The sequence below is a fragment of the Aulonocara stuartgranti genome (assembly GCF_965226115.1).
Source record: "Aulonocara stuartgranti genome assembly, chromosome: 1".
Taxonomy (NCBI): Eukaryota; Metazoa; Chordata; class Actinopteri; order Cichliformes; family Cichlidae; genus Aulonocara; species Aulonocara stuartgranti.
In genome coordinates, this window is record NC_138939.1 from 10,622,979 (window position 1) to 10,643,924 (window position 20,946).

General features: G+C 39.6%; 1 protein-coding gene and 1 long non-coding RNA gene across 9 annotated transcripts in view; one reads left to right on the forward strand and one right to left on the reverse strand.

Annotated features, from left to right (window-relative positions):
- Positions 1-20,946, reverse strand: part of celf6 (CUGBP Elav-like family member 6) — a 171,833-nt gene that overhangs the window by 108,335 nt on the left and 42,552 nt on the right. The window lies entirely within an intron of this gene.
- Positions 18,001-20,122, forward strand: LOC309701165. The gene is made up of 3 exons (XR_014274891.1): positions 18,001-18,086; positions 18,828-18,888; positions 19,376-20,122. It is a non-coding gene; the product is annotated as an uncharacterized lncRNA (long non-coding RNA).

Genomic DNA, 20,946 nt, shown 5'->3' on the forward strand with positions numbered 1-20,946 from the left:
GATCGGATTACATTTTTTATTTTTCTCCGATATCCGATCCAGTAATTTAGGTCAGTATCGGACCGATACCGATACGTAATATCGGATCGGTCCATCTCTAGTATATAGTAGCTCATATGCCAAATTTGGTATTGTAACTATTGCTTCTCATGCAAGCTACTCAACCTTTTTCTTGTTTATTTCAACTGAGGCATTCTTGCTGCTTCAATAGCTGTGAAACAGATCGCCTGTTACAGGGGATGTATTCTTATTCTTCTATCTTGTAATTGCAAACTCTAACTTTACCCAGCGACATAACCTGCACTGCAAACTAATGTGCACCTATCTGGAGATGTAACTGCAGATCCCGTCGATCTAGCTCACAACTAGTGTGATTGGCCTGTAGATTGCTCTTTACCATTTAAGACGATGCTTTTGCTTTAGTTTTTGAATTTATCATTAAGGTAGTAATAATAATAAGTGCCTCAATGTAAGGACCCAAAGAGGTCAGAAAATTCCTGGAAGAAGACATGAGGGAGAAATATGTATACCTCTAAAAATTAAAAAAAGACACAAAAAAGTGGGAACCTTGAACAGAAAAACTCCCAGCATTTTCTTTGTGTCTATCATTGCTGGAATGTAAAATGCTGAGACCTAACCACAAGGTAATTAACACATAAAACATTACACAAAAACATGCATGCTGTTAATTATGCCAGCCGCTTACATAATTTACAAACTTGGCTCTGCACAGGTTCACCACAGAAGTCTAAGGAAAAAGTATGCATTCCACAACAGGTTGGCAAATGGTTGCTAGCATTTGCTGGCATGAAATTGACTGCAAACAGGTATACAGTGCTGCATCAGAAATCTCCTTGCAATTGTTTTAGTCATTAGCTGCTTGCCATAATTGCCAGTAGTCACCATGGAAGATGCTGACATATCTGCAAACACTTGCAAAATACTTATCAAAGATTAAAAGAAACTGTGAACAGCTGGATGCAAACCAGAAATTGAGAAGATTTATGTTCAACATAAAAACTGTGCCTTACTGCTCCGACCAACACATTTTAAAAGCTGCAAGTTTTACTTTGAAGGTGAATACACATTTTTCCCTAGTCACCAGTGGTTGCCAGATGGTCACTAACCAGTCTCAAGTTTTTCTATGACTGATGCCTTAAGTGGCAGAAAGTCTTTGACTCTAGACATGAGTGCTAGATTAAGCTTTCATATACTTATTATATATATTGCAGTTGATCTTTACATCTTTAAATGTGCAACTTTTATTCATAATATTTGAAAAGTGTTTTTTAAAGCCCTGTGAGAAAATATAGTGTGCCGTGATTCATTAGCCAATCAGCAGGTGTTTCAAAATTCTGACAGTTTCCTTTTTTTGTTGTTGTTTTTTTCATTTATGTGGCAAACAAGCAACACCACTTCACTTTCCCAGTTGGCAAATTTTTGAAAATCCTTTGCCAGTACCACCTGATCCAGACCAGCATGTTCCCCTGCATAACTATCTCTGCCATCCATCCCATCTGACATCTGGCACCGGCTGACTGGTCACAGCTCAGTCCAGCTCGGTTCCATAGCTTTAGGGGAGGTCAGCAACTAGGGGCTGAGCACTGGGGCCGTCAGAGAGGTTGTTCTGCATACTGAGCAGCCTGATTAGGCAGAGGAGCACAGAGGGGCTCCAGCCCAAGAGGGCCAATAGAGAGACAGGCCTAACGGCACACAGCTCTGTAGCTTCTTGCCACCAATGACCAGGTAACCAGTGCCAACTCATAGACCATCTTCCCCGATAGGTGAATCAGGAAAAATCAGGAAAAAACTGCACCTCTTCTCCTGTAGCGGGTTACTGCCACCATCGTTAAGAAAAAAATATACACTTAATACTCAGTAAGAACAACATTGATGGTATTAAGTTATAAGAAAAACAACTTTCGGGTTTGTATCATATTGGTCACTGTGGCAAATCACAGATAAATAGATGTCTTATCACCGCATGAGGCGAAATTGCAAAAAGCAAGAAAATGACCGTCTATTAACGCACATATTTGCATACTAATAGAGGACATGGTGTACTTTGCCTGTGAGTTATTCGTCTTCTAAATCACTGTCTACTCACAACTGTCTCTATAAGAAGAGAAAATTGATAATGATAATGAGCCTATGACAAGGCTGGCTCCCATTGAGCTCAGCCCAACACAGCTGACTGCCCAGAGCAATGCATCCTCTGCTTTGCCTCCATGGCCTGCACCAGTGTGACAGATAATTTGTGCAATACCGCTCCATTCCATCTCACCCTACTACTCCATCTAATCGCACCAACCTGCACCAAAAATCATCAGCGTTCACATGGAACATGCCCAGGTGCATTATGGTAACTGATGAGTGTTATCATGGTAAAAAATAAAATCAGAGGGACGTAAATCAGCTGATGATTGGGGAAATCATTGCTGCAACACGGGCATAGGGTTTATGAAGCATCCCTGACGCACACTGATTACTTTTGATTCTCTCCACTGTGTCCTCTTTTCCCAATGAGGTGAACAGCGGAGGTGGGGGATGAGGACTTGTATATAATGTCTGATGTGAAAAATAGGTGGGCAAGGGATGACTCAGTGGCTTTCTCATATGATTCCCCATGGCTCATTGTTTGTGCTTTGTTAGATTGGCCTGTCATGCACAAGCGTGTGCACAAACATGCTCACATAAACAAACGTCTGTGTTTACATGCTTTTCTTTAGGTATACTCCTTAACACACACATTAGAGGAAAAAAGGAGCCTTGAACTCACAAGAGCAAGAGAGGTAGAGGGGTCAGCCATCCGCTGAGATGATAATGAAAGAATAATAATAGAGTACAGGATGAAATTACTGAGCTTTACCCCACAATATCTTCTCTCATTAGTGCCAGCACTAATGTTGCCGTTTATGCTTGTGTTCTACACCAGCTCCCCCTAATTAGGCGTGGGCTTCTAAAAATAAACGGCAAACTAAATAGTGGCGTGAAAGTACATGCAAATCTGTTGATGTACAGGAATAATGGTGGCAGGGTGGGGGGGAGGATTAGTGGTGCGCTGCAGACTGAAGTAATTGAGTTGGGTAGTGTTGACACCCAGGCACAGTCATTGCCCATGTTGTGGAACGTGCTGTGAGCGTGTGTGCTACACGGCTCAGCCGGCATTTGTTTTGTGTGGTTGGTGTCATGGTAAAGGTTTTAGCTCTGGATAAAGGCTGGGATAAATGCAGAGATACTAATCCTTGCGTTACTTAAAAAAAAAAAAAAAAGAGGAGCATGGTGGAATCTTCCTCCTGTGAAACAGCACGGACAATCTGTTGCAACACCTGAGCAGGGTACAGCACGAACTAGGGCGCAGGCCTTAGCACTGCAAGGGCAAGGAATTGTCAGGCATCACTCAGAGTGAAGGCGGGACAAGCTGAGATTTCATTGCAAACACAGTTAGAACTTTACAAGTACTGCACAGAAAGGACGAGGGCGTCATCTTATAACATGGGGGACCATGCTTACCACCGAGCCACTGTGCTGCCCTCCTGTGTAATTTTAGTGAGATGAATTTACCATAACAAAGACTTTGAACCCTTACAGAAAAAAAAAAGAAATTAAAATCAGTGGTTTTCAAATAAAATCCTATATAAATGAGAATAGGAGAGAAAGTTGATACTTTTATTTTTGTTATTTATGTCAGATTCAGGTTAGAAAACACAGTGACTTAGAGCAATTTTCACAGCAAAATGGCCGGGGCAAAGTAGGGCCAGGTTCATCTTGATCATTTTTTTCTTAGCATTGTCATTCCAGCTTTTCAATTTAAAGAAAAACCTTGACATTCTTCTTTTGACATTAACTTGCTTATGTTTTTCTTTTTTTTGGCATCCGTCATACTTTATTCACCTTTACTGAATTTTTGTAACCATAATAATCTAAGCAACATTCAGAATAATATGTTTTCATGAACATTTCTGGTATCTGGGGAGTGTGTTTTTGATTATCATGCACGGGTTTCTGAAACATATGACAGTGACATCAAGACCAGTAATGTGCTACTTTTACCAAATGCTGTTACTGTGAATAACTTTTACTGTGTACTATTTTAATTATGTAGTTTGCCATGATCATAAAAATCAACATGAACATATTTCTTCATTAGATTAACTATAAGTAGATATAAATTTAGGTTGGCCTTAGAAATGCAATATTTAATATCTTCCTACCTTCAAAGCAGTTTAGTAAGCAACAATAATAAAATTCATGTAGTATGAGCAAAAATCTTAAGCTACTCCTTATTTCTTTATTTTGCCATGAGTACCTTTCAGGTATTGTTATTTATTTATTAACCTTTATTTAACCAGGAAGATCCCATTGAGATTAAAAACCTCTTTTTCAAGGGAGACCTGGCCAAGATAGGCAGCAGCAGATGTCTCACAGTTACAGAAATTACTCAAACACAGGCAGCAACAACATACATGCAACAATAAGTGAAAGAATACAAATAAAATAAAAATAAAATTCAATAAAATTCAAATAAAATAAAAAGTCAGTTAAAATGACAATCAATCTAATTGAAACAGTTGCATGTTATGGACTTGGCCTCAAGGATTCATAGTTTAGATTTAAAAGCACTTAATGAAATAAATTCAGTCATTTTCCATTCCTTCTGTAGTTTGTTCCAAGCCGAGGGTGCTAAATGGACAAAAGCTCTTTTACCAAGTTCAGTTCGGGCAAATGGAACAGAAAGCAACAAGTAACCATGCGGACGAAGAGAATACCGACCAGCATGTTTCATTACAAGCAGGGAACATAGATAAGAAGGCAGCAACCCAAGTATCGCCTTATATATAAAACTGTATAAATGAGAGTTCCTCCGACTTACCAAAGCAGGCCATCCTACCTGAGAGTATAACTCACAGTGGTGAGTCTGAAATTTACAGTTAGTGATGAACCTCAGAGAAGCATGATACACAGAATCAACCATTCGAAGACATTGAGCAGAAGCATTCATATATAGAATATCACCATAATCCAGCACAGGCAAGAATGTTGCAGCAACAAGCCGCTTCTTTGTATTAAAAGAGAAACACAACTTATTTTGAAAATAAAATCTCAGTTTTAACTTCAGGTTTTTCACAAGATTCTCTACATGTGGTTTGAAGGTAAGCGAGTCATCAATTAAGATTCCCAGATATTTATAGGTGTGAACCAACTCTATTTTATTACCTTCAAGAGTGGTTACTGATGGGATTGTTTGGGCTCGTCTCCTTGATTTAGAAAACAACATGAGCTTTGTTTTGTCTGCGTTGAGAACAAGTTTAAGCTGATGTAATGAGTGCTGGACAGCAGAAAAGGCTTTCTGCAAAGAGTCGATGGCTTGGACAAGAGTTGAACCACAGCTATAAATAACTGCATCATCAGCATAGAAGGGCAAGTTTGCATCTGGCACATGTAGACTAAGATTGTTTACGTAAATGATAAATAGAAGGGGACCTAATACAGAACCCTGTGGCACTCCGCTGTGCACTGTAACAAAGTCAGAACATAGACCGTCAGATTTAATGCACTGAGTCCTGTTACTGAGGTAGTTTGAGAACCATGCCACTGCTCTCTCAGAGAGTCCTGACTGGAAGAGTCTAAGTTTTAAAATACAATGATCAACAGTGTCAAATGCTTTTGACAAATCAATAAAAAGGGATGCACAGTGTTGTTTTTTATCAAGTGCAATAGTAATATCATTTACCACTCTAATTGCAGCTGTGATAGTACTGTGATTCTTCCTAAAGCCTGATTGATATTCAGATAAAATGGCATTGATGTGCAAAAACTCCTTTAACTGCTCACACACAAGAGCTTCAAGAACTTTGGCCAGCACAGATAGATTAGATATTGGTCTGTAATTAGTTAACACTGCTGGGTCGCCCCCTTTTAATAGAGGAACAACAAAAGCTGATTTCCATACTGAGGGAATTTTATTCGTGTCCAGTGTGAGGTTGAAAAGTGTTGTGAGAGGCTCTGCTACAAAATCAGCTGCCAGTTTCAAGAAGTAAGGATCTAGTAAGTCTGGCCCTGGAGATTTTCTAGGATCTAACAGTTTAAGAGCTTTACAGACCTCCTGCACAGAGAAAGGAACAAAGTTAAATGGCTGACCAGTGTACACCGGAAGGTTTGTGCCAGATTTTACAGAGACTGGGTTCAGAGAGTCAAACAAAGAGCCAGAAGATATAAAGTGCTTGTTAAAACAATTCATAATCTCCTTCCTATCATAAACAGGAACAGAATCCTTAAAAACATAGGTGGGTAGAGCGTGGGAGCTTTTACTCACTGAAAGAGACTTAATGATTTTCCAGAACTTCTGTGGATTATTTAGGTTCTCAGTGGTGACAGACAGATAATATTCTGTTTTAGCTTTCTTAATAGAGGAAGTACATCTGTTTCTTAGTTGTCTGAAAAGAAGCCAATCACTGGGGTAGCCTGTTTTCCTCGCTTTGGCCCAAGCCAGGTTACGCTCATGAATGATATCTGCCAGCTCTTGGGAGAACCAGGGGTTTTCACGACCTTTTATCCTATATCTTCTTAATGGAGCATGTTTATTCACAATTTGCATAAACCCATCCTTAAAGAATGCCCACGCTAATTCTACATCAGGGATCAATCCTATTTTCTTCCAGTCATAATTTGACAAATCATGATAAAATGCTTGCTCATTAAAATGTTTAAGAGTTCTTTTAAAAATAATACGATGTTGTGACTTGGCCACTTTAGTATTTCTAATAGCAGCAACAACACAGTGGTCACTTAAGTCGTTACAAAAGACACCCAAAGATGAAAATTTATGAGGAACATTTGTCAAAATCAAGTCAATCAAGGTAGACTTTTCGGGGCTTTTGAGATTCGGCCGAGTGGGTAAATTGACCAGCTGGGTAAGACTGATAGAATCACAAAAAGATTTAAAATCATCTGAAACAGTTTTGAGCCAATCCCAGTTAAAGTCACCAGCTAGAACAAGCTCCCCATAATTTAGTCTGGACAGCAAAAGGTTTAAAGAACGCAGAGCTTCTGTGGAGGCAGAAGGGGGTCGATAGCAACAAGCAACTGTTATGCAAAGACCCTTTGCAACATTCACATTCAGAGCCAAAAATTCCAATTGTTTGCAAATTGATTCTGATAGAACTATTGTAGCATCAAATTTTGACTTAACATAAGCAGCAACACCACCACCTTTCTTAAACCTATCGGTGCGATAGATATTGTAGCCAGCCATGCTAACATGTTCATCAGATATATATTTAGACAACCAAGTTTCAGAAATGAGGACAATATCTGCATCTGTTGATTGAACCCAGATCTTGATCATATCCATCTTGGGTAACAAACTGCGCACATTAAGATGAACTATCTTCAGCCCAGGTGAGGATTTAAATTCAGATGGTGTCTGGCTACATTGCAGCTCAGGGCCTGGGTTAGGTTGCACATTACCAGATAAGAGCAGTAGTAAGACGATCAGAAGTCTCTGCTTTGTACTTATTGATTTTGACGTGTGAAATGTTGACACAAAGCAGGATTTTTTGTAACTAATTTTGTAATTGTACAAAGCAAGAAGGTTTTGAAGATGAGGTAAATCTTTCTGTAGTTCAAAATGATTAATGTCCTGTTCCAAATACATTGGAAATTGTACAGGAGCAGCAGTGACGCATGTAGATCTGGGAACCATGTCACGCAGAATGGGGTCACTGCCATAGACCCAACACATTACTTTTTGTCTTACACTTACCTTAGTTTTATTAAGGACACACTACACACCACGCTGCGACATATGACGTGTTTTTCTAATAGATCTTTGGAAATCATATTTTTGGTGCAAAATACAATTTTGTGCCTGTCAAAATGTGTTATATTTGGCCTTTTTCACAGATTCAACAAAGAAATGGGAACAAATTATATGTTTTTATGTGACAGGCTGCTAGTAACAAAGATACAATTTAAAATTGCTTGTTTGTCATGTGTAAAGACATGTTAGGTGCCTTTTTGTGCTTGAAGGATTTATAGATCAGTGTGGATTAACAAACAGACAAAAATAAAGCAGTTTTCTGAATACAGTCTAGAAAAAAAAAGCAGTCAATGTCCAAAGAAAACCTTTGAAAGACCTTCAGAGAACCTGTATACATTTACAAATTTTTTTTTAAAAAGTCTGACTACTTGGAAACAGAATATAAAGAATTGAAGGGTGGCTCCAGGATTTTGCACAATGCTTTAGATATGCATTTAAAAGAAACTATCCAAAACCTAACAAGGGGTTAAATTCTATAACGCTAAAAATATACCTTTGAAGATTGGAAGGAAAAAAGAATCAATATGGACGTTTTTACTCATAAATAAAAAGCTATTTCACTTCACCAAACTAAAAGTTGCAAGACCTGTTAAAATGAGACATGCTAACTGGAATTACAGCATGACGTTGAGACTGTCACTACTCTGGTTCTCGAGAACTTTAAGAGGCACGTTGCTGTGAAAATAGTTCTAACCCAGTATGTTTTCCACCTTATCTACTGCATATCATAAAGCTGTCAACATCCCAGCCAGTTCTCATTTATGTTAGCTGTTATTTGAGAGCTATTGAGTTTGAATTTGTTCTCTGAGCAATGTCACCGGAGGACACCAAATCTTTGTTATGGTAATTACAGCGCAGTGAAATTATGTAGATGAAACAAATGAATGGGCCAAAGTTTGAGCAAGCAATGCACTTGGGGAAATGTTGTATTTTTCAGTAAGTAATCTTAGAGGAGGGATTACAGCTTGATCAGAATTCAAATCAATGCGACACATTATGATAAAAAAATGAATTCAACTAAAACTGTTGTGAAAATCCTCCAAGGGAAATGAGTGACATCCCAAATGTAGAAGAACTGAGAAACTAACACATGTGTCGCTTGATAGACTATATGTCCTTTCACCTAGAGGAAAATATTTTATGGTCCCAAAGTATTCTATCTAACAAAATGATAAAAAAAAACATTTTGGTTCAAAAGGTAGTGAAACCCTAAATTCTGGAACTGTAGTATAGATTTATCACTAGCATTACTCATTTCTGTGTGTGAAAGTAGTAGCACTATTGCGGTGTGTTCAAAGAGAGAAGTGTGGTGACTAATTTCTGACTTGAATGCAGTCCATTTGGCCTTGTTTCCTCAGTCCATTACTGCAGCTCTGAGTCACAAACCTCCAGACCTGAGGCTGTCAGCAAGAGTCACTCTAGCTGAGGGGGTGGGGAGATTTTTTTATTTTTTTTATTTTTGAGGGGAGCGGTCAAACACACAGACAAATGAGCCCACATGTACTTGTGTGCAAACACGTTCTGTCTCCTTCCCACATCATCACACCCATGCATAGATTACATCTTTTCCCCTTTCTTTTAGCCTGTCTGATTCTATCTCATACATCTACACAACACAGCCTCACTTCCCCAGGAATCTGATCTTTTTATAGAGCATATGTGTGTTGGCGTGGGCAGTGGTATGGCCGTGCTGTTTCACCCAGCTCAGACTGGATCTCAGATCAATATCCTGTCCCCTGCCGGCCAGCTAGTTCAGGCCAGGCAGACCGCTTACGAAAACCTGTCCTTGTGGTTTAACAGCTGCTGTCTCTTATAAAAGTAAAAGAAAAAAGTCTCTTTATTTACTTACTCCTTAAAAATAGCAATCACACCTAATATTGTGTATATTTCTTTAAAACAGAAAAATTTTGGTTGGCATGGAGCTGTGATATTAAACCACTTGCAGAACAGCAAAATGTTGTGCTCTTGTGCATACTTACGTAAACATCCAAGTAACAAAAAAAAGTTCTGAATGAAGAACGCAAAAAGCAGCGGGCTTATTGAGCTTGTTATGTTTGCCAATCTGGCACTTGGTTTTGTTTTCTTTGCCTTGGTGCTGTTATCGTAAATGTGGAAGTGATCCATTATTCTGTCTGCCCTGTGATGTGTGGTAAATTATGTTTTGCTTTTTTGCCCCTTCTTCCCATAAATTATATTATAACATGAACATGAAACCTTACTGGGAAATTTTGGATATTGTTTCAAAAATCATGATCTTTTTAGTCGCACCAAAAAATGATCAGATATGACATCACAGTCATGCTGGGGTTTTTTTTGTTTTGTTTTTTTGTAATCTTTATTTCAAGAGCCAAATCTGTCTTGGCTCTAAGTTCTGTGTAAAGAGATAACATCACTGGGAGAGCTATGCTATTCCACTAAGATAAAGCTGGGGAAGAACCAGGTTTTATTCATTGTCATATAATGCAGGTGCAAATGCAGTGTAACTATGATAACCATGATTACTTGAGAAGGAAACCACTCATAAACTGTTCTTGAAATTTTCCTTATACACTAACCTTGAAATGCCAGCCATAATGTTCTCCATATGTAGACCATATATCGGTCATTCATTGGCTTGGATTGTTTTGATTCTTTTGACTAGAAAAAAGTATTGACAGGAAGAAGAAGATATGGACTATGCCCAATGTCTCACCACTTTAGAACCATCACAGTAACAACACAAAACCAAGCCTTTCCATCCATCTTCTTCCACTTATGCGGTTCAGGGTACTGGAGACTATCCCAGCTGCAATTAGGCAAAAGGTGGGGTACACTCTGGACAGATCACTGGTCTGTTGCAGGGCTAACACAAAGAGACTATTTTTTTGGGACTATGGAAGGAAAAACGTACACATAAGCATGAGGAGAACAGGGAAACTAGGGCCACAGGTGGATTTTAACCCAGGACCTTCTTTCTGTGTGAACTTCTTAATGAATTTGGCACAGATACAAATTATGCAAAATAAGCTTTTCAGGTACTGATTACCTCTTTAGTGAAAATACATTTTTCAAGATGTTTCACGACTCATATAGTCAATAAATTGGCAGTTAATCCAAATTAAACCCAGTAGCTCAAAAACCAAATAACTTTAGTAGAGATCATACAGTTGGATTATTCTACATACCAAAACAACAATTAAAAATTTTTAAAAATATATTTTCTGGCCTTTTACTGTCTTTATTAGACAGATACAGTGAAGACTAAGAGGAAAGCAGAGGGAAAGACATGCGGCAAAGGGCTGCAGGTCAGACTCAAACCTGGGCCGACTGCTCTCAGCCGTGTGGCCTGCTCATCCAACTCAGCTAAACCGGTGCAACCTAATTACTTTTTTACAATTTCTAAAGTACATTTCTCCAAAGCATTTAAGATTATCAACACAGCATCTAAGTATAAAACTAGAATCTCACATTCTACAGTTTGAGATGGGCTAGGTAGATTGTGCAACTCAGCTAGGTTCAGTGATCTCCAAGACTGGTTGGGCCCTTTCGCATCCCTGTCAATCCCGACTGTGCTTCATGATCAAGGTGACTTATGGGGCAGCATTTGGCACTATGATGCTCTGGTCTGGATCTCATTCCCTGACAGATTACAGTGTTGGACAAGCTGCCACTCGCAGCAGTGTGGCTATGATGGCTCTGATAATTGAAGTGCTCAAAGGTGGATGGCTTGGACAGATGAAGCCCAGCCAGTCAATGGATCAATAGTGTAATCGTGAGCTCCAGTTGCTGGAGCTAAATGGGCAAGGTAGACTGAGCCCAAACAGAAGCAAATAAAAAAAAGAAAGGTCATGATGCCTTTTATGCCCAAAGTTAGTCTTTTTTTTATATATGTGTTTCTCACCCTAAAAAGGTTTACCATTATGAGAGTTAACACTTCAGTCCTAAAGAATCCCATACATGCACCGGGCATTTTATGTGATGTACAGAATACTGACAGCAGAAAATATATACCTTTACAAATTATATGACAGCCAATATCTTCTAACTATTTATAAGAGCATTGGTAGGGGTTTAGCCTTAAGATTTGGCTGTTATTGTTTTATATCCCCAGTCCCATTTCACTGATATAACCATCTATTTGCCTGTCTTCTTCCGAGCAAATAGACAAACAGACTGCTCTGCATTCACTCTGTGGCAGCGAACAAATTTCATAATCGTCACTTGCTTTGCTCGCAAGTCAATAGCTATGACTTATCACCAGGAAAACACACAGATGATTTGTTCATGGACTTAATTGAATAGGAATAGCTGAGTCCCAGCATCATGCACGCAAAGTCATTTTCATATCGCTCAAATGTCACCAGCAGAGAGGGTGACAGGATCATCTGGCCACCTGTCAAGCCTCCCTATGACAAGAACCACCGAGGAAAACACCATGAGCACAACATTAAAAACACACTCAGGCACAAAAATGAGCATCAAATGTGTTATTTTTTATAAAAGCATGTGTGTTTTTCTATATATGCATATGGCACTGACAAAGCACCATCAACTCCCATAAGAAGACAATGGCAAGATATTACAAACGGAAGATTAATTTATTGAAGCAAACAGTGCAGGACATCCACAACATTACACATATAAACTTTACATTGCAAACTGCAAAACACAGAGAAAGATGAGAAATCTCAAGGTCTTTTGAAAATGAGTGGAGCAGTCACCAGTAGGAGATGTGCCTAATCAACTACCCATAGCCCTAACATACATCCCCCTGGCAATTTACACTTAGCCGTGCCATGACTGAGCTTGTATGAAGGTGAGATGCACTACTCCTTTTATAAGAAGCAGATTTATCTCTGTCTTTAGTCATAAAGAAGACACTTAGGTGAAAGGACAAAGGGATACATTTAACCTTTTACTTTTACCCGATGTTCCTAGCCAGGACCACATATCAGAAATGGCTTAATTTGTTATATCACTAATATGACAAGCAACTGATAATGAGTGCAGTACATCTGAGGGTCAGAAGTATTGTGGCATGGCTACAGTATGACAATATAAAAGAGATGTGCTAGAAAATTGAATAAAGAGGGAGAACTGACAGGGTTAGATGAAGATAAATGTCAGATGCTGGAAGCCAGAGATGTTTTTAAGCTCTACAAGAAGAAACCCAAAAAGTAGGGAGGAAGGAGTTAAAAAAAAAAAGAGAAAACGATAGTCTGTGAGTGAGAAACCATATCCATGGTGGATGGGGAGCAATTCAGAGGCAGACAAAGAAAGGCAATTCATGGAGGGGGTAAAAAGTTAAAGCAGAAACAGGGAAGTAGCGAGAAAGAGAAATAGCCAATTAGCAGGAAGCCAGCAGGTGTGCTTTCTCTCTTGAGCCCCCCTTTCCTTACCCCCCATCCTTGGTATGGGGTAGAGGGGTGGGCTGATGCTGTGCGGGCCTTAAAGAGCAGGGAGTTGCTATGGCAACCGCCTGGCACGCTCTATCTCCAGGGAAACGGAAATGTCACAGCTTAAGAGGTCTCAGAGAAAGCAAGTGAGGAAGAGAGAAGCAAAGAGAAAGGCAGGAAAAAAAAAAGGTACAGGTAAGTATGAGGAAATGCATCAGCAAGATTGATTCATTACTCCTTATCTTTTTTACAAGGCCGTCATATTTTCCTTGGAGTTTATTTACGATCAAATTAATCATCTGGCTTCACCCTGCGATCCACCTGCTAACCCCTTAACTTAGTTTACAGCATAGATGTTAATTCTGAGACTGTCCCTTAGTAGGAAGCTGAAACCTGAGTCACCACCTGAGCACAATGCAGTCTACTGCAAGGCTTCTGAGAGCTAATCAACCTTCATTTATTGAATCAAATATTTACTGTCATAAGCAGCCGAGGGGCCCGAGGGTGTGGTAGGAAAACTCGAGCCTGCATTGGCAGCGTGTGGTGAGGGTGAATGTGACCGGTGCTTGCTGCTGAGCTATGGGCTGACCCTCCAAATCACACATTAGCCAGGGCTGACTAGCTGAAAGCTCATTAACCTGAATGGCCACTGATTGCTCCACTATTAACACAGTCTGACTCCTCTCCTCCAGGGCTGTACCCACTTATACAGGTGCTTCAGTACCCCTCAAGGTCTTGGCTTAATCAGGGTAAACAAATGTTGTTTCTTTGTCATGGTTGTGCCACTTTGTTTGATGTATGCCACACACTGCAGCTATGGTTGTTCCCACTTTTCTTCCCCAGTTTTTTAATTAGTTTAGTAATTGTACCCATCTGGCATAATTGACCTTTAGTCTGCATCCTGTAATAATTTAGAAAGGCTGTTTCACCTGTACTGGAAAGTCACAGAAGAACCGAAATGTATGCGTCGGTTTGTGTCATCATAAGGACAGTAGGTTCTTGAGGAAAGGAGGTGGGCCAGCTAAATGGAGCATTTCTCCAGCATTCTGCTGCATGCCTGAGAGTGTGGCCTGGCCATGCCTAATTTATTTCCTCTTTTGTCGTTGTTGTCTCCATTCCTCGGTTGATTAAACCAACCTCATGCAGCTATGCTCAACAAATAGCCTAATTGAGTACGACCTTGGCAAATGATATATCAGCCCTATCCTCCAAAAACACCACCTGCACCAGACGCCCATCTCACCAGCCCATCGCTCTGCGGGCCGCCGCACCAAGCACAACAAACATAAACAGGGGATTCGCCTCCTCAGCCAAAGTCATTTCTTGCACGACCTTTCCCACAAATCACAGCGATGACACAGGGCTGGATGGATCACTGAAATGGGACACATTTGTATCACTTAGACCTTTCATCAGATGCAAGCAGATACTCATCTATTATTCCCCCTTCCATTTGCAACTTTCACCCCACAGCCAGCACATGGAGGGTAAAATAAGTGAACGTAACATTCCTATCTGTGCTTCATGCAGCAGCTGCAGCAGGCTTAAGCAGCACAGAATTCTCATTAAATTTCCATCCTGTTTCTGTGTTTAAATGGGAGCTGGAATGAGGGAACGAAGGGGGGCTAGTAGTTTGTGTTCAAAGGGGCCTGCTGTAGAAGATCTGATGGCTCTCTCAGTGCAGTCTCTGGTGGGATCTCTCACAGGATACAGATGCCTGCTCTGAGATGGCTTCATACCTAATGAGTCTGAGCTCAAGCAGTGCTGCACACAAAGCAGCGCTGCCCTCGATTCTCTGTTTGTTTGCCACCCCCAGCCCCACCCTCACTGTCTAGCTCACTCAGCACTGAGCGATGTGCCTGCCCACAGCCAGTGTGTGACACTGATGTGTTTCTCAGGAGGGATGCGTATCCTGCAGGTAAACACCTGGAGGCTGAAAAATCACCCTCCAAAAGCAGGCGACACGGGCTGTTCTGTACCCAGGGACTGTTAACAAAGTGAGACTCATCCCTCTGCCTGTCTCCATGCCTGCACCGGTCTCTGCACCGAGGCACTGGACCACAGGTTCTGAGCGGTGTGTCGTTGCTGGTGCTCAGATTTGGAGTGTCTTCAAGATTTATTTCAGTTTCCTGTCAAGACTATATAAACTTGTTGCAAGACCATGTAAAAAAGGACAACTTTGATTCTTTAGCTAATTTTTTTACAGCTTTTTATTCAATATTATTATTTCAATTTGTATTATGTCTAAATGTCTACGTATATATGTGCGTATATGTATATATAATAGATACATTTTCCAACATTTATTTTATGTTGTATAAAAGCAACAGAGCACAATTTTAAATTGATTTTCTATCCATCTGTCTATCTATCTTACACCTTGACTGTAAACTCTCCACAGCTACTTCCAAAAAAATCCTAAATGTAACAAAAGGATGCAGGGACAAAGAATAATAAAATTCTGCTTGTCAACCAAACAGAAGTGCATCTAAAACAATTTGTGTTGAATTCTCATACATGTCGAGAAGCCATGTGTGTTATATGAATCTATAAAATGATTAGTATTCTTGTGTCTGTGTGTGTGTATGACAGAACCCATGCTGTAGTGACCTCTACTAGAGACATGGAGGGGACAGCAGACTGGTAAACTGCAGATCTTTCTTCCCTGTCCCTCAAAGGGGTGCTGTTTCTGGCCTAGAGGTGGGATAGGGAAGTGTTGATAAAAATAGGTCAGACTGCCAATATACCCCCTGAGGATGGCAGAGAGGTTACCACAGCAAGGAGAGAAGGGAGTGGACAGATATATCTGTCTGTCCATCCCTCTTGGCCTGCGAGAAGATTAGAAGACAGTTTTTGGGAACAATAAAGAAACAAGAGAATTTTGTTCTGCTCTGGTACAGAGGTCAGATGTTGTTTTGAACTCTGCACTGTCGATAATTTTGGTGACAGCATCCAGAGGCATCCACTTTTAAAATCAAGTGGAGAAAAATCACACTGGGGGGTTATGCACACTGTAGCTCATTAAATTTTCTTAACAGATCTTTGACGAGCTTCAAGCTCCAAGACAGCATGCCGTTGAGGACTTGTGAGAATAAGTCCCTTAAGGCCACTTACGTAAGACAAATTGCAGGCAGTGTCTATGTTCTCTGCCATCCAGGTGATTAATGCATACGTCACTGAGGGCTCCATACAGTCCACAGTCCTCATGGCATTATAAGTCTGCCTGGAATGAGCCGTCACCTTATAGACGTTTGCTGTCCCAAGGCAGAATGGCTTTAATCAAAGCCTGTGAGGAGCCAACAGTCACTGGGGACAAGTTTCATTGGGAGTTAAGTTATAAGAATGAAGACGCCGCGCAATCTCAACTCCTTTTTAAATGGGATGAAGGGATTAAACAGTGAAGAAGTGGCAAAGATAAATAGAGAGAAAAGGACATTTCTACATGCCTCTGCCCGTCTTTACCTCAGAGAGCTGTCATGATAGTCAGCCTGACCTGCTTATTTATTGAGAGCTTTCATTCACACCTGGGCTTCTACCCCTTGGCAAGTCTTGATTAAGCAGGGCCTCTTTCATATCCATAAATCAGTTAATTTTATCAGACATCTCGTGCCAGTGACAGTTCACACCAGCAAGCTTTTGCCAAGAGAAGGCCCTAAAATATATGTTCCTTTCGCTACAGCCGGGCAAATATGCTAGGGGATTTATTTTTTTTTAAAAAAAAGTCTCATGGTTTACAATTTACATGTGGCCAATATCACAAGACTTCATTAAATAAATAATCTGGGATCACATCTCTTCTCAGATGTTTGTAAATCCAATTACTGCTTTATCAAATTGGATTCAACGGTGATTATTTTTATTTTTTCAGGGTGTTGTGCCAGGCAGTAGGATGATGAAACTGGTGCAGTTTAATATCAGCACTGCTGATAAATGTGTTTGGTTTCATCACTGCAGCTGTAGACAGTCCAAAGGGCAGGCACAGTGCTCTGGAGCATGGGCCACTGCTGGGACGACTTCTGCGTTAATCATATTACAGCACAGCTTCAAGGTGTGCAGAGGACATTTGCACACAAGGAAATGTGTGTAGGACAAAACTGGCAAGGCAGCACCCCAAGTCATCGTAGAGATGCTAGCTTACAGTCTTGCACAGACAGAATAGTTGTGTTTACTGTTTGAAGATGCAGAGAAGCAGTAACTTTCTATGGGGAGCGTAATTAGCTGTGAAGCGTCAAATAGACAACAAAGAGCACAACATGAAACTGTCTCTGATGCATATCCCTGAACTCTCCAAGAGGAGATGGCATCTTTACAGAACAAAAAGATCCCACATCGTTGCCTCTCATGTCCTCTGATCACTTCTTTTTACAGCACCTTCTGCGTGTTTTCAAAATAAAAACAAAGACATTGGAAGAGCAAGGATTCTCTATGGGGCCACTCTGATAAAATATTTCCTTGTGAGTTTTCCCAAGAAGTAGAAAGAGAGTGGCAGTCCCCAGAGTTCCTGTGTCCACTCAGAATGACACTCCAATGGCCACGCTCTCTACACTGAAAAAAGTCTAACATGCAGTCATTCATTCTGTCTAATAAGTGCCATTCAAAACAGAATAAAATCATTGATTTGATTGTGAAACCCTTTCTTTTTGCATTTTAAAATACCACTTTTGATTTGGATGAAACTAAATATCTGTACAAAGGACACAACGCAAAGTTTTTGATTTCTCTCAAAACATATATTTCTTTTCATGTTGAACAGATAATATCTTTAATTTGAGTCAAAGTGATTTGCACTTGAACACACCCACCAGAAATAGACCGGGACCCATTTTTATTCTGCATGGCTGCTGGAAACATCATGTCACATCTTTGATTAATTTCATCTGAAAATAAACGTAAGTAAAGCCAAGTGTGTTACAAAAGCTTTTATAATTTGTATTGCCAAAATTGCAGAAAATAACCCCATTTAAGCTGGGTCGACAGCCACCCCTAATTTTTGCATGATTGTAGCTGCTAGCTACAAGCTAGCTAGCTATCCGGCGCGACGTTAGAACTGGTTACCAGAAACCGACCATCACAGTCAGGAATGCAAGTTAGGCAAAAAGCCATTTTTTACCAGTATACTAACTAGCTAGCGTTACCACGATGCATCGGTGGTGGATACAGCTAGCTAGCATAAGTTCATAGTACATAACATTCATAGTATAACTCCGTGCTCCGCTTCGTTTGAATTTTTCTGGTGAGCGCGCGGTTTCTAGACACAAGCTTGTGTTTGTGCGCGCACGTTTGTCTCTGTCTCTCTTCATATAAATATCTGTGTGTTATGTGTGTGTACACCGAGCGCAAAAGATAATTATTAATGTGCATGATTTAGAGACAGAAATAACAAGCCAGCATATAAGATCAGTGACATAAGACTAATTCCTTCAATTGACTTTCAGGCGCGGCTCGGAAAAATCTGCATTTTCTGAAGAAATTGTAATTTTAACAGCAAAAAATTGACCCTATGCCAAACTTAGTCGCTAATGGCTGGTCTGTAGACTGTTTGGTATGTCATGTTACGTAGTTCTTGGTTTTTCTATGTAATGTGTTTTATAGAGAAGTAACATTATTCTTTTTTTTCTGTATGCTTTCAGAACCACAGATCGCTCCATCCATTCCATGGCTGAAGCATACATTTTCATTTAATCTGAACAGGTATCATTTTGCATTTACACTGCACATCCTTTTTAAACATTTCATAATAATCTAGACTCTCCCTCATTAGCCTCTCATTCACCTTGCTGATGTGTTGAGGACTTGATAAAAGAATACATGGTATGTCCATATCTGTTCTGTCTCTACATGAGATGCAGTCTCTTGATGTAAATTTGACAACTCTGCTATTAAATGCAGTGATTAATGTAGGACAGCAACGATTAATCAACTCATCAAGTTAATATCTTAGGGTTCTGTATTGTTTTCTTTTTTTTTTTCTTGGGCTTTGTGGAACATTTATGAAAATGTTCCACCATTGATTTAATTTAATGATTATGCAATTCACAATCTGATTAGTCAAATAATTGTTCTAATAGTCTGTGACCAAACAACTATCAAAATAGTAGTTTATTATGGTCAAAGATTTATCAGGTGTGCCAGACTTCAGTTCTTCACTTGTACATTTTGTTCCATATTTTACCTCAAGATATCCCAGAAAGATGAAGCTGAGGAAGAGCTGCAGAGTACCACCATGGCACTCTTCGTCTTCAGGGACAACTCAAGCCTCCTACATCAGCCTCGAGACATCGGGATAATCATTGATGGTGTGGAAGTCCTGAATGAGTTGCCTTCTGTGGCAGCTGGAGTGGCAATGGTCTTTGGACTCTGTTATGCTCTTAATATGGAATATCCACGAGGATTCAGGTTCACCTTTGAGGCTCTTCAAAAGATTATGATGGAGCTTGACTTTAACAAGATGACCTCTAAGATTCGCAAACTTAATTGTGAACTTAACACTGCACAGTAGTGTGTTTGCATGCATGTGTGCATGTGTATGTGCACATGCATGTGCATGTGTGCTTGGTTATTTTGCTTGGTTGGCCTGCAGTGGTATTCTACATTCAAAATTTATAAGAACACCCATTTGAAAGGGAGATTTAAGTTGATTTCATTGATACATGTGTAGATTTTTTTTTTTTTTACATTGTACAGGCACAGTGCACATATAAACATTTTTGAGTACTTGCAAATTGGTTTAAAAAGAGTTTTTATAATGGTTTTATGCCAGTTTTAGACAGGTTGCAGGTTTTATACTGGTTTTCAAAAGATTGCAGGTTTTATAAAACAAACATTTCTCTAATCATTTCTGCCGTAGCACTAAATCTGTATATTACTAATCCTCTCTATTGATTATAGTTAAAATGGTTTGGAACAATAAATAATTTTGAAATAATTGGTTGGCCAACTGTCTTGTTTTTTATAGGAAATGCAGAGCATTTTTGAACTGAAATAAAATGAAATGTAAAAAATATAGTTTGAATATATGTAAATCAATTACCTGGCTTCAACACAAACATATTAGTTCATGTTAATTTGGTTCGATGTGAATACATTAGGTTGGTTAAATTTCAATATATTAGCTTGGTTCAATAATTAAAATATGGTTCTATGTAAAAAAATCAATTTGGATCAATGCAAAATTTAAAGTTTCAGTCAAGTCTAGTAATATTGTTTATATCAACATAAAAGTATCAGGTCATATCAAGTGACTCAATTTGGATTCTATAAAGCCAAATATTTTGGATGTGACAACTGGACATCATTTTTTTTCATTTGAATAGGGTTATTCTTTTTACAGTGTAGGGGAACACCATTTTACGAGGCACAGGAAAAGCCAAGATGAAAAATCATAAGAAAAGTAAAAACACTCTCCTGCTTTGTTCTCTTCTCTCATCTTTGATGCAAACCTCGAGTTACATTTTTGCTTTTAACAACAAGCAAATGAAAACATGTGAGGGAAAGCAAAGGAAAAATTAGGCACCCTAAGGTGGAAAGAGAGAGGCTGGATTCTGAACAGGGAGCTGTTTTTATAAAAACAGCTAAGCCCGGAAAGTGGAACATTGTGATAATGTGCTGCCTACAATACAACCTTGTCCTAATATCTAATATTCCCCAAAGATTGTGATTGTGTGCTCGGTCTTGCATACAAGAAGTGCATTAGAAGAAGCTACTTAATGACCCATTCTGACCTATGAATGAAAAACTGTTAGAACAATT